Genomic DNA, 12,513 nt, shown 5'->3' on the forward strand with positions numbered 1-12,513 from the left:
TAAAGGTTTTGAATTAACAAAATAAAATTTCGGGATTTATAAAGATTGTTTTTTTAAAAAAAAGCCTTGAAAGTAAATTCAATCTTAAAAAAAAACAAAAAAAAAACTGTTTTATGTCTTGTAGAAGAGAAGGCACAATCACGTTGACACACCGGTTCTCGCCAGATCACCGAAGTTAAGCAACGTTGAGCCTGGCCAGTACCAGATGGATGACTATTTGGGAAGACGAGGCATTGTATGTATCACGAGGCAAGTACCAGGTTGAGAAACTGGCACAGTCTATCCTTCTGGCGAAATCTATATGGGACTCTCTTAAGCCGTGGTAGGCACCCCATCTAGTGATGATGTCACAATAAAAAATACCCTTGATAGCTCTGGCGAAGCATCAAGTATTCAGCTACCGACAAGATTTGAATTGCACTACAAACTCGTGTAGTAAATTCAATCTCGGCTACGGGTTACGCTGGATGGATGGAGAAGAAGGGGGGGGTCACATTCCAATAATAGACTAGAAGCATACCGAACTTATACTCTTTACCATATATGATACTGTATTATTTCTATTTTAGCTCGCAAGCAACACTATGTACAACATAATAAAACTGAAAGTTTTTCTCACAGACAATGCTGCCTTTTAAAACACTTGCTCTATCCAGGATATTGAGCAATAATTTTGCTGAACATGGCTGTTTCTCTTCCCATCAGTGTTTTATCAAATTCCGACCTTCACCATCAACCAAGACAGTATGGGAAACAACTGTGTACGTTGGAACTCAGTGGGAGCTGATTCAACTTGCTGAGTATGTATGGAAGGAGAAAAAAAAAGGTACCGTTTAAGGTTAGGCTATGGTTAGAAACACACACACAAAAAGTATCGGGCGTATCTGCATCGCATTTTAGAAAAGAAGAAGGAAAGGATGGCTAGCTCATTTATATACCCGAAGGGCATCTTGGGAAGGCAAGGCATGATGGGAGAAGATTTTTTTTTTTTTTTTTTTTTTTTTGATAGGAGGATATAAAAGCCGGGAAAAATTCCCTGCAAGGGACACAAAAAGAAAAGAGTCGTGAACATCTTCTCTTGAAAAGTATTTCGTGTTCCTGACGTTCAGATTGTGCGGTGTGACATTATTGGCAAGAGGCCAGGTGTGATCGATTGGAAAAGAGGGCTGAAACGTGCTGTCGAGCGAGTGACTCACTCCTTCCCGAACCCCAGAACCGAATCCTGATCGTAACCTCACAGTATGTGCTGAGAATCTATGAAAGATAACCACACAGCAAGAAAATACCTATCTTTGCTCGTGGAGTGTCTATTTGCTATGTTTTGCAGTAACCTCCTTTAGGGCAGGTTGATACATGTATCATCATGTCTTGGCCTGCATCGATTTGCCTCTGTTATATGCCTACCAACATCTATTTTTTGGGATATAACTACCAACATTTTTTAATTTTTTTTATGGATATACCGACAAATATATTTTATAATAGATCTACCAACATTTTTTTTTATGGATATACCGACATTTTTTTTATAATAGATCTACCAACATTTTTTTTTTATGGATATACCGACATTTTTTTATGATAGATCTACCAACATTTTTTAATTTTTATGGATATACCGACAAATATTTTTTTATAATAGATCTACCAACATTTTTTAATTTTTATGGATATACCGACAAATATTTTTTATAATAGATCTACCAACAAATATTTTTTTATAATAGATCTACCAACATTTTTTAATTTTTATAGATATACCGACAAATATTTTTTATAATAGATCTACCAACATTTTTTAATTTTTATGGATATACCAACAAATATTTTTTATAATAGATCTACCAATATTTTTTAATTTTTATGAATATACCGACAAATATTTTTTATAATAGATCTACCAACATTTTTTAATTTTTATGGATATACCAACAAATATTTTTTATAATAGATCTACCAACATTTTTTAATTTTTATGAGTATACCAACAAATATTTTTTTATAATAGATCTACCAACATTTTTTAATTTTTATGGATATACCAACAAATATTTTTTTATAATAGATCTACCAACATTTTTTAATTTTTATGGATATACCAACAAATATTTTTTTATAATAGATCTACCAACATTTTTTAATTTTTATAGATATACCGACAAATATTTTTTTATAATAGATCTACCAACATTTTTTAATTTTTATGGATATACCAACAAATATTTTTTTATAATAGATCTACCAATATTTTTTAATTTTTATGGATATACCGACAAATATTTTTTTATAATAGATCTACCAACATTTTTTTAATTTTTATGGATATACCAACAAATATTTTTTTATAATAGATCTACCAACATTTTTTAATTTTTATAGATATACCAACAAATATTTTTTTATAATAGATCTACCAACATTTTTTAATTTTTATAAATATACCAACAAATATTTTTTTATAATAGATCTACCAACATTTTTTAATTTTTATAGATATACCAACAAATATTTTTTATAATATATCTACCAATATTTTTTAATTTTTATGGATATACCGACAAATATTTTTTATAATAGATCTACCAACATTTTTTAATTTTTATGGGTATACCAACAAATATTTTTTTATAATAGATCTACCAACATTTTTTAATTTTTATGGATATACCAACAAATATTTTTTTATAATAGATCTACCAACATTTTTTAATTTTTATAGATATACCGACAAATATTTTTTTATAATAGATCTACCAACATTTTTTAATTTTTATGGATATACCAACAAATATTTTTTTATAATAGATCTACCAACATTTTTTAATTTTTATAGATATACCACCAAATATTTTTTTATAATAGATCTACCAACATTTTTTAATTTTTATAGATATACCAACAAATATTTTTTTATAATAGATCTACCAACATTTTTTTAATTTTTATAGATATACCAACAAATATTTTTTTATAATAGATCTACCAACATTTTTTAATTTTTATAGATATACCAACAAATATTTTTTTATAATAGATCTACCAACATTTTTTAATTTTTATAGATATACCACCAAATATTTTTTTATAATAGATCTACCAACATTTTTTAATTTTTATAGATATACCAACAAATATTTTTTTATAATAGATCTACCAACATTTTTTAATTTTTATAGATATACCAACAAATATTTTTTTATAATAGATCTACCAACATTTTTTAATTTTTATAGATATACCAACAAATATTTTTTTATAATAGATCTACCAACATTTTTTAATTTTTATAGATATACCAACAAATATTTTTTTATAATAGATCTACCAACATTTTTTAATTTTTATGGATATACCAACAAATATTTTTTTATAATAGATCTACCAACATTTTTTAATTTTTATGGATATACCGACAAATATTTTTTTATAATAGATCTACCAACATTTTTTAATTTTTATGGATATACCAACAAATATTTTTTTATAATAGATCTACCAACATTTTTTAATTTTTATGGATATACCGACAAATATTTTTTTATAATAGATCTACCAACATTTTTTAATTTTTATGGATATACCAACAAATATTTTTTTATAATAGATCTACCAACATTTTTTAATTTTTATAGATATACCAACAAATATTTTTTTATAATAGATCTACCAACATTTTTTAATTTTTATGGATATACCAACAAATATTTTTTTATAATAGATCTACCAACATTTTTTAATTTTTATAGATATACCGACAAATATTTTTTTATAATAGATCTACCAACATTTTTTAATTTTAATATACCTACTAACTTCTTTTGATGTATTCACAACTTTCCTGTATCGATTTAAAAATCTAGTGAGTGATGCTCTTTTTATATCTCTAGTCTTTTTTTTAACAAAGGACTTACCATTTATCAGGGCTCAGATGCCTCTCGAGGATAAGGGTTAATGAGTGTACAGTGGTCAAAGGGAACTTGTCGTTGTAATCGTTAGTAGTGAAAATTTGGTGAATTGGATGACTTAAGGGGATGATTCATCAAGAATTTGTTTGTGTTGGACTTGAAGACAACCATATTGAAGTAAGCTGGAAAGCAGGAAAACAGAAGACAATTCCATAGGCGTGCAGTTCTAAGAAGGAAGCTTTCTTCATGGAATCTACGTTGAGGTAGATTAGGGGAAATTATTCTACCTAAATTTTTATATTTATTACAAAAATAAAAATCATCTTTTATGTCTGTTTTCTCAAATCTTCCATTTATTCAAGAACCTCTAATCTAATAGGCCCCACACTCTCTACCAAGCTCCAATCCCTGTCTCATCACTGCAATGTTGAATCTCTGTACCTGTTTTACAAGTACTTCGATGAGATGTGCTCACACAAACTTGCTGCACTTGTCCCCACCCCCTTAACATAAAGACCCCCTATCAACCCAACAAGTAGCAAAATCACACCTCTTCCCTGTGGAAATCTCCAGATGTCAGAAAACTTTCTATTCTACCAGCTTATTTCCTCTTATTCTCTTTGGAATTCCCTCCCTGCTCACCCATCTGTACCAACAGGCAGAAATTTAAATGTAAAGTGAACAAACATATCGCTGTACAACTTCCTTACTTCGGACTCCACTGTAAACCTGACCCCTAATTCACAGTCGCCATTATGTATATGTTGCATCGAAAAAAAATTTCAGAAATTAATCCGAGCCAAAAAGTACTTGAAAATAATTAATCTGCTGGCACCGGAAGAAGGTTAAGGGTTACATTGGCCAAAATACCGAAAACAATAGCCCCTTTTTTTTTCTTTTTTTTCTTTTTGCACAGAAACAACGCAAATCAGTCCTTGATGATATAACCATAAAACATTTGCCAATTTAGGTGTTGCCATTTTTTTTTTTTTTTTTTTTCGAAAAGAGTAAAGATAACTCGTAAACAAATAACATCAATGTTAGGCCTGTACAAAGTGGAACGATAAAATTTTCGCCCTAGAAAAGACATGATTCCATTTCCGTTTGATAAAAACCGGTTTTCTTTCTTTTTTTTTTTTTTTTTGTTGCAGGCCATTTACTAGTTGGTCAGTTGTGTACACATCCCAAGAGCGATAGGAGCCTTCTATCATGTCTGAAAGTGACATAATCTTCAAGAGTGAGATCGGAGATGCGCCACTGTACAACTCATGCTCTTTACTGATCCAAGTTATGATAACAGGACCATTGCCAGCACCCTCAAAATGCATCACTGGATTGCCACAAATAACAGAGACCTGCCCAGGGTGATGTAAACAAAGTTTCCCTCCACGGTTATGGTCTTTGGTGTGCTTTCAAGTGAGGGCCACATTATGCCACCTCATATCTTCGAAGTCGGCTTGAAAGTCGACACCGAAATGTATCTGGATGTGCTGATCATCTAGTGCAATCAGGTGGCCGCTGGCAGACCTTGGGTGTGGCAGCAAGACTTGGTGCCAGTCCACAAGTCCAAAGATACCCAGGCTTCGCTTCAGAAGAAGTGGTCTGACTTTGTACCCTTTTCTCACTGCCCCCCTCCCTCCTCTCTTGACCTGAATCCGCCAGACTATTCGTTTTGTCATACGTCAAAAACATCACCAACATAACCTTCCACAACACCAAAACCAGCCTAATCACTGCCCTCCATTAAGTATTCACCAAGCTCTTACTTGTGGAAAAGGCATGCTTCCAGTTCTAGACGTGTATCGAGGAGGAAGGCAGCTACATTTAATAAATATCAACTCTACTACATAATCAAGTTACCCGAATTGATTTTTTCAATAAAAGTTTAAAAATAAAGTTGTAGTGTTTTTTTTTTTTTTTTAAGGTGACAAATTCATCATTCCATTCTGTAATTTTAGTTACCTAGTCACCCTGTTCAAGCCTCGGTGTACCATTTTATTTTAAGTTTTCTTATTAATGAGTTCAATTTATGATAAAAAAAAGAGGTACCATTTAAAATCGCCACAAATCATTTCTTTGTTTGCATATTTTAAAACTAAACATTAATCAGAAGTGACTTTTCCAGGGCATTCATTGTCAAGCCGAAATATTAACTTACGTAATATCGTAAACAAACACAGACGGAATTTAATGAACATTATCATTTTATTTTTTTTATTTTTTGCGAAGTAGTTCACCCGGCAAATTATTCCTCGAAATATATAATAATCAATAGAGGATTGATTCTATAAATCTGTATAAATTAAAATATTATGTTTAAGCGTATTGTTGGACCGGGCAACGCTGGGTGTCCATCTAGTCACACAATAAAACTCATGTCTGTGCCCACTGGCTATTCTAGCAGACATCTTGAAAAAGAGGTGAATAAACTCTGGAGAAATAAACTATTAACCAATTCTTTCATTCGTTTCTTTTGGTTAAGCGTTAAAATTTACAAACATGAAATTATTGGAGATATAAAAAATAAAATGGTAACGGGATTGACGTCTCTATTCTTTAAAAGGTTTTTTTGTTTGTTTTTTCATTTTTTTTTTTTTTTTTTTTTTTTTTTGAATCTGAGTTTTGTTTTTGTTTCACTTTCTATCGTGAAACATTTGAGGAAATAAAGTCGCTTTCTTCTCAAATACTTGATGCTGTGACATTGATGTATCTCTGTAATTGAAAGTTTCTTGCAGCAAATATGTTTTGACGAGTTAATGACATGTGACACGACTGACACAGATTGGAAGTTTTACTCAAGACAGGGTGTGCGTTTGTGGTTGTGGGTTTTTGTGTTTTTATGATATATTCAAACACGGTGGTGTTTGAATATATGGTTAAATGGCAGTGTTAGTCATTTAGAACTGCTTTAAAGCTTCACAGCTAACTCATTTTTCAACCAAATTTCAAACAATTATTACAGTTTATAGATCACTTTCTCAGCTATATAGTGAAAAAAACTTTTCAATTTTCGTTCAGTAAAACAAAAGTTATGATGAATTTTCTGGTGTTCAAAATCGTAAAATTATGTAAGGAGGTAAGCTACGTTTTTATGACTGGTTTCCATAGCAACCATGTCGCTTCAGCGACTGTTGTTGCTACCAATTCACAGCTCTTGCGAAAAGAGAAGTAACAAGTTCAACAAAGAGAATGAAAACATCACAGGGGGATAATTGGGAATTTCATTGAAAGCGGACGAGTGCCGTACATTGTTATTACATATGTGTATGTTATGTTTATGGGAGCAAAAAAAATAAGACTGAAATTAAACAAACAAGTGAATTTACTGGAAGCCTGGAAAAATCATGGATTACAATAGAAAAATGCGAGCGTGAAAAGTAATATGGTTAAGCTTATCCATGGAAAAGTAAAGGACTAGTTGTTAAAACTGGAAAAGAAATTGACAGAGTAGTTTGGTATGGAAATGTACACACACACAGACAATGTCACTTTTATTTTTTACAACCATCATAAACTGTATATATGAACATATAAATGTTTAATGTATATAAAGACTCCCACTATTAGTATATATAGCCCTAAACATTCGACCCGCTCGTCATTGACCATCCCTCTTGAGAAAGCCAGGCGAAACGTCGAGCCTCTAGGTCTCTCCACCTCCACTTTAAATTTCACACACACACACACACACATGTATACATATTACTTTTCATGCTCGCATTTTTCTATTGTAATCCATGATTTTTCCAGGCTTCCAGTAAATTCACTTATGTATGTGCATATATATATATATATATATATATATATATATATATATATATATATATATATATGTGTGTGTGTGTGTGTGTGTGTGTGTGTGTGTGTGTTTTCTTCTTCTTTGGGAGAACAGCTCCTGCAAGGTGATTTGGTCATAAAATAACCAATCACATTTCTTGTCATATTAATTTTGATTGAATCTTTGAAGGGCTACTTGTAGATCCTTTTAGATTTACACAGCAGGTCGGATAGAGAGCTTCCCGGTACTTACAAAGAAAGATATTCTACCTCTTGCCCCTACCTACTGCACAGCCGAGCAGGGATATGTTCACTTGAAGTTATACAGTTCTAAGAAAATACTTTTCTAGCTTTTGGCAATCTACACCCAACGGTGTAGGTCAGTTAAATACATACTTTGAATACTGTAGGAGTTTACCTTGAATCTGATGAATCTGATGAAAAGACAAGCTCTCTTACGCGTACACAGTCAACACAATTATACACACTCAAAATATACAATTCTGATTTAGTATCAGTATATAGAATAGTAGATAAGCCTGTTAATAAACTTAATTACACCAAATAATTAAGGTAGTATGAATCGACCGAAATATCTTTGTTTCAATTTACTGTGTGTGTGTGTTTTTAATTTTACTATTCTGTGGCTATGTTTCTATCCACTTCATGTTTGTCCATTCCACTTTTTCTCGCAAAATATTGGACGATCTGGCAGATATTTTGTATGGATATTTTTAATAAGGTTCAGTTTAACAACTGAGCACGACTCGGGATTGAAAATGAGTTTGTGCTAAAGTTCGTTGCAGATTAAAAACCCGTCATGTGCAGCGAACTTTAGCACAAACTCATTTTCAATCCTGAGTTGTGCTCACTCGTTATTCCGTTTATAGATCTTGGAGACTGTCCACATTCGGTTGAGAAAGCCTTCTCTCTGTAAACAGAGGGAATGCCTCTTGGGTTTGAGCGTGATTAGTCTCTAGCATCTTCAAGTAATATTGATTTATTTTCATCGCTTTTCCCCATTTTTTTCTTATTTCCCCCACACAAAGTTACGCAACGTGATCTTATTTTTAAATTGTACATATTTTCGATTTCTGCTTTGTTTTTTCAAAAGAAAAACCCCTTGAGAAAGTGAAGACGAAACCGGTCAGCTGACTTCCTCACTTTTTTTTTCTTCTCCTCTTCGCCCCTTTTACTTTATTTTGAAACGTTTATCTATATATATAAAAGGCAAAATGTGTGATCATTTTATGTATGTTTCGCAAAGGCTTTTTTCGCCGACGCTCCCGCCGGGGGGGTGTGTGTATTATCACTTAGAACTGTTTATATACCCCCTAGATAATAATATCTAGGATTTGGGAACGCGGGTCGCCTCTAGATTTATTTACGTCGATTTTTACAAAATTATTGCTATTTCAGCCCGTCTTGTGTTCGTTCAGCTTTTTCGTATAAAAACCGAAACTAATTCAAAGCTAAGGCTCTGCTCCCAGCATTCACACCGGGAAACGTCCAGAAGCAATCTCTGTGATCAATGCGGGGCCAAACTCCTTATATCAGACAATTTCTATTCAATTTGGACAATGGGGAGCTGGTTTTCCCCTCCCCAACATCTTGGGGAACTGGGTAAACAAACCCAAATGCTTCCCCCGCAGCAAAAGTGAACTGCGCGACTTCTATTTGACCTCATTAAAGGGGTCAAATAGAAGCAGCAGAGTAAACTTTTATTGCGGCCACGTGTCAATTCTGTTTTTAATACTTAAATAAATTAATTCAAACGTGTTTCCATCAGTATTTCGTGGTGGCCCAATAGTTAACGTCGCACGTTTTTTTTTTTTTTTCACACTTTAATTCCCAACTTTGCCTCAAAGATTCGGGTTCGATCTTACTTACCTACCAAAACTTTTTTATTTTACCCCCCCCCCTCCGGAGTTTTGATTTACCCAAAACAACACACAACTCCAAACACCCGGGCAACGCCGGGTAAACCCCCCCCCCAGTAATCTATAAATATGTGTGTGTGCGCGTGCGCGTTTTCGTGTATGTCCAAGAAAGGAATTTTTCCGCTTGCTTTTCGCTCGGGTTGCTTCTTCTTAAAACTTTTTATATCACGTCTTAATGATAATATGTACGAGTTACGAACTGGCGTCGCGTGTGTATTTAATTTGCCCGACTTACAAAACTTAAACATTCAACCGTTTTCGATCGCCGCGCGTCGATTCGCCTTTTTCGTATAAAGAAGCGAACAGACTCGCGGTAAATAAAACAAGTCGTCAAAAACGCGCACCTGCCGTTAAACATTTTTTTTTTTTTTTTTTTTTCACACTATTATTTCCAACTGCGCGTCAAGGTTTCGGTTTTTTTTTTTTTTTCTAACAAACACCCGGTCAACGATTTTTGCTTTCATTTACCCAAAAACGCACACACCTTCAAACACCCGGGCAACGCCGGGTACCCCTCGCTAGTGAATTATAAAAGTCTTCCGCTCATGATTGCGATATCGATATGAAATGGGCTTTTCCGTTACCACAACCAAAGTAAATGTTTCTCGCATTATGCTTCACTTGTTTTTTTTTTTGTTTGTTTATTTTATTTATTTGTTTGTTTTTAATTTATACTTATCTATTTGCTTTTTCTTGTTTATTTATTTGTTTCTAATTTATTCTTAATTATTTTATTTATTTGTTTTTATTTATTTCTATTTGTTTTTATTAATTTATTTATTTGTTTTTTGTTTTTTGTTTTTTTAGAATTTGGTTCTTAAATAAACTTTCATGTGAATTTTATTTATTTAAAAAGGTTTCGGTTTCAGTTTTCAAAGCATTTGTGAGGCACTGATCAAGTTTATGAAAACATTTAACCAAGTTCGAAGCAATAGTCGCCATCCGAAAACTGAGATGAAAGGCATTAGCAGAGGGCGCCACTTAGTAATTCTTTGAACATCAAGCTGTCGAACAAACAGAACACACAAAGAAATCTGCAAGTGAAAACTCTTTGACATTGATAGATGATAAAAACAGTCTTTGCAGTCATTGGCAAACATAACTTTCACTAAATGATTGTTTGCTGCACGGGTGGCCACACGCACGCACAGAAATTTTTCTTTCATTTTTTTTAATTTTTTTTTATTCCGATGCAACACACAAACTTGTGCTTCCTTTTAGCTTCCATAAGTATGGCAATATAAACACCACATTTGGCAATTATACAAAAACTCATCGTTATCTAGTCTAATAAATCTATAAAAGTGAGAATGTGTGTGTGTGAGGAAACTTCTCAACCTATATACTCAACGATTTTTTTATCTACAAACTCGAAATTTGGTATATAAGATATTCAGACATGTAGAGAACTTTTTAACCCGTTTTCATCCGGAAAAAGGGCTGCTATAGTGATCAAAATTCAAAAATAAAAAATTGTACGTGGGAGTTATCGGATTTTTATATTTGCTGTTTCACAAATGCGCATGTTCACATTACAAATTACTTATGTTAAGTATAAGTAGGTTTGAAAACACCTTTTAAAGATTGTGTTGCGCTGGTCTAATGGTTATCGTTCTTCACTCACTATCTTTAGGTTTTGGTTTCGATCTCAGTTCGAGTATTTTTTCTTTCTTTACTTATAAGAAGCGAACTGTTTAGAAAAAAAAGACAACCATAATACTCGCATGCACATGTCTCAGTTTCTGTATGAACTAAAATATATTTATGCATATTCTACGATCGGGTAACGTCGGGCGGCCTGCTAGTATAAGTTTTTCAATAAATATTAATACGTTTTTCATACCTACAGACCCAGTCAACGTTGGCGTCGCAGTCTAGCGCTCCTCCCCCTCGGACATCAAGAATCAATCCTTAAATCAAAGCGAATCAAGAAGCCATGTAAATAAACTTGTCATAACACCAACCACCGATGAAAGGATTTTAACAAACCGGAAGCTTGTGAATGATGAACGCAGCTATTTCGCGGCTTCATTCTCAATTCACAAATAAAGCTCAATTTTAATTTTCCTTAAAGCGGCTTATAAGTATATTAATCTCTCTCTCTCTCTCTCTCTCTCTCTCTCTCTCTCTCTCTCTCTCTCTCTCTCTCTCTCTCTCCATAACTGCCGACTGTCAACACGACGGTTCTAGGTTCAATCCTTGGCTTGGGAGAGATGCTAGTCTAGCAGCACTGATGAGTTGTGATATAACGAAACAGGGCTGTATGTCGATGACTACAAATATATTTTAAGCCCCCCCTCCTCCTCCTCTTTGGGTAGGGCACTGTTGTAAATAATCTCACCCGCTACTTAATTGGCTGAAAATGCGAATCTCGTTGTTTGTTTGTTTACAAACAGGCTGTTTGAGCACTGTAAAAGTGGTGGCGGACGTCTATTTAAATAGACATTCCGACGAGTTATTTGCGAGCGTCGCTTCTATGGTAGAATGGGAGAACTGCCGACTATCAACACGACGGTTCTAGGTTCAATCCTTGGCTTGGAAGAGATGCTAGTCTAGCGGCACTGATGAGTTGTGATACAACGAAACAGGACTGTATGTCGATGACTATATATATATATATATATATATATAATCTTTCTCTCTTTTATATATAGACAGAGAGAGAAAAAACATTCTAGATTACCTAATATACTCGCCCGAATTTGGCGTTCTTAATTCCCTTAATTTCCGTAGAAATTGTTTGGTGGCTCTGAGGTAAAGGCTTGGCAAATGGCGCAAAAGCTGACTTCGTAGCCGGGCTCAAATCTCGTGACCGGCAGGAATTGCTACCCTACGTAGATTATTGTGTAAGCATGAACCACTAGTGTCTGTAGGTAAAAATGAATCATTAT

General features: G+C 33.3%; 1 protein-coding gene across 1 annotated transcript in view; it reads right to left on the reverse strand.

Annotated features, from left to right (window-relative positions):
* Window positions 1-12,513, reverse strand: part of LOC145246541 (ribitol-5-phosphate xylosyltransferase 1-like) — a 565,148-nt gene that overhangs the window by 50,483 nt on the left and 502,152 nt on the right. The window lies entirely within an intron of this gene.

Source organism: Euprymna scolopes, chromosome 24, assembly GCF_053919585.1.
Source record: "Euprymna scolopes isolate OS-2025 chromosome 24, ASM5391958v1, whole genome shotgun sequence".
NCBI classification, from domain to species: Eukaryota; Metazoa; Mollusca; class Cephalopoda; order Sepiida; family Sepiolidae; genus Euprymna; species Euprymna scolopes.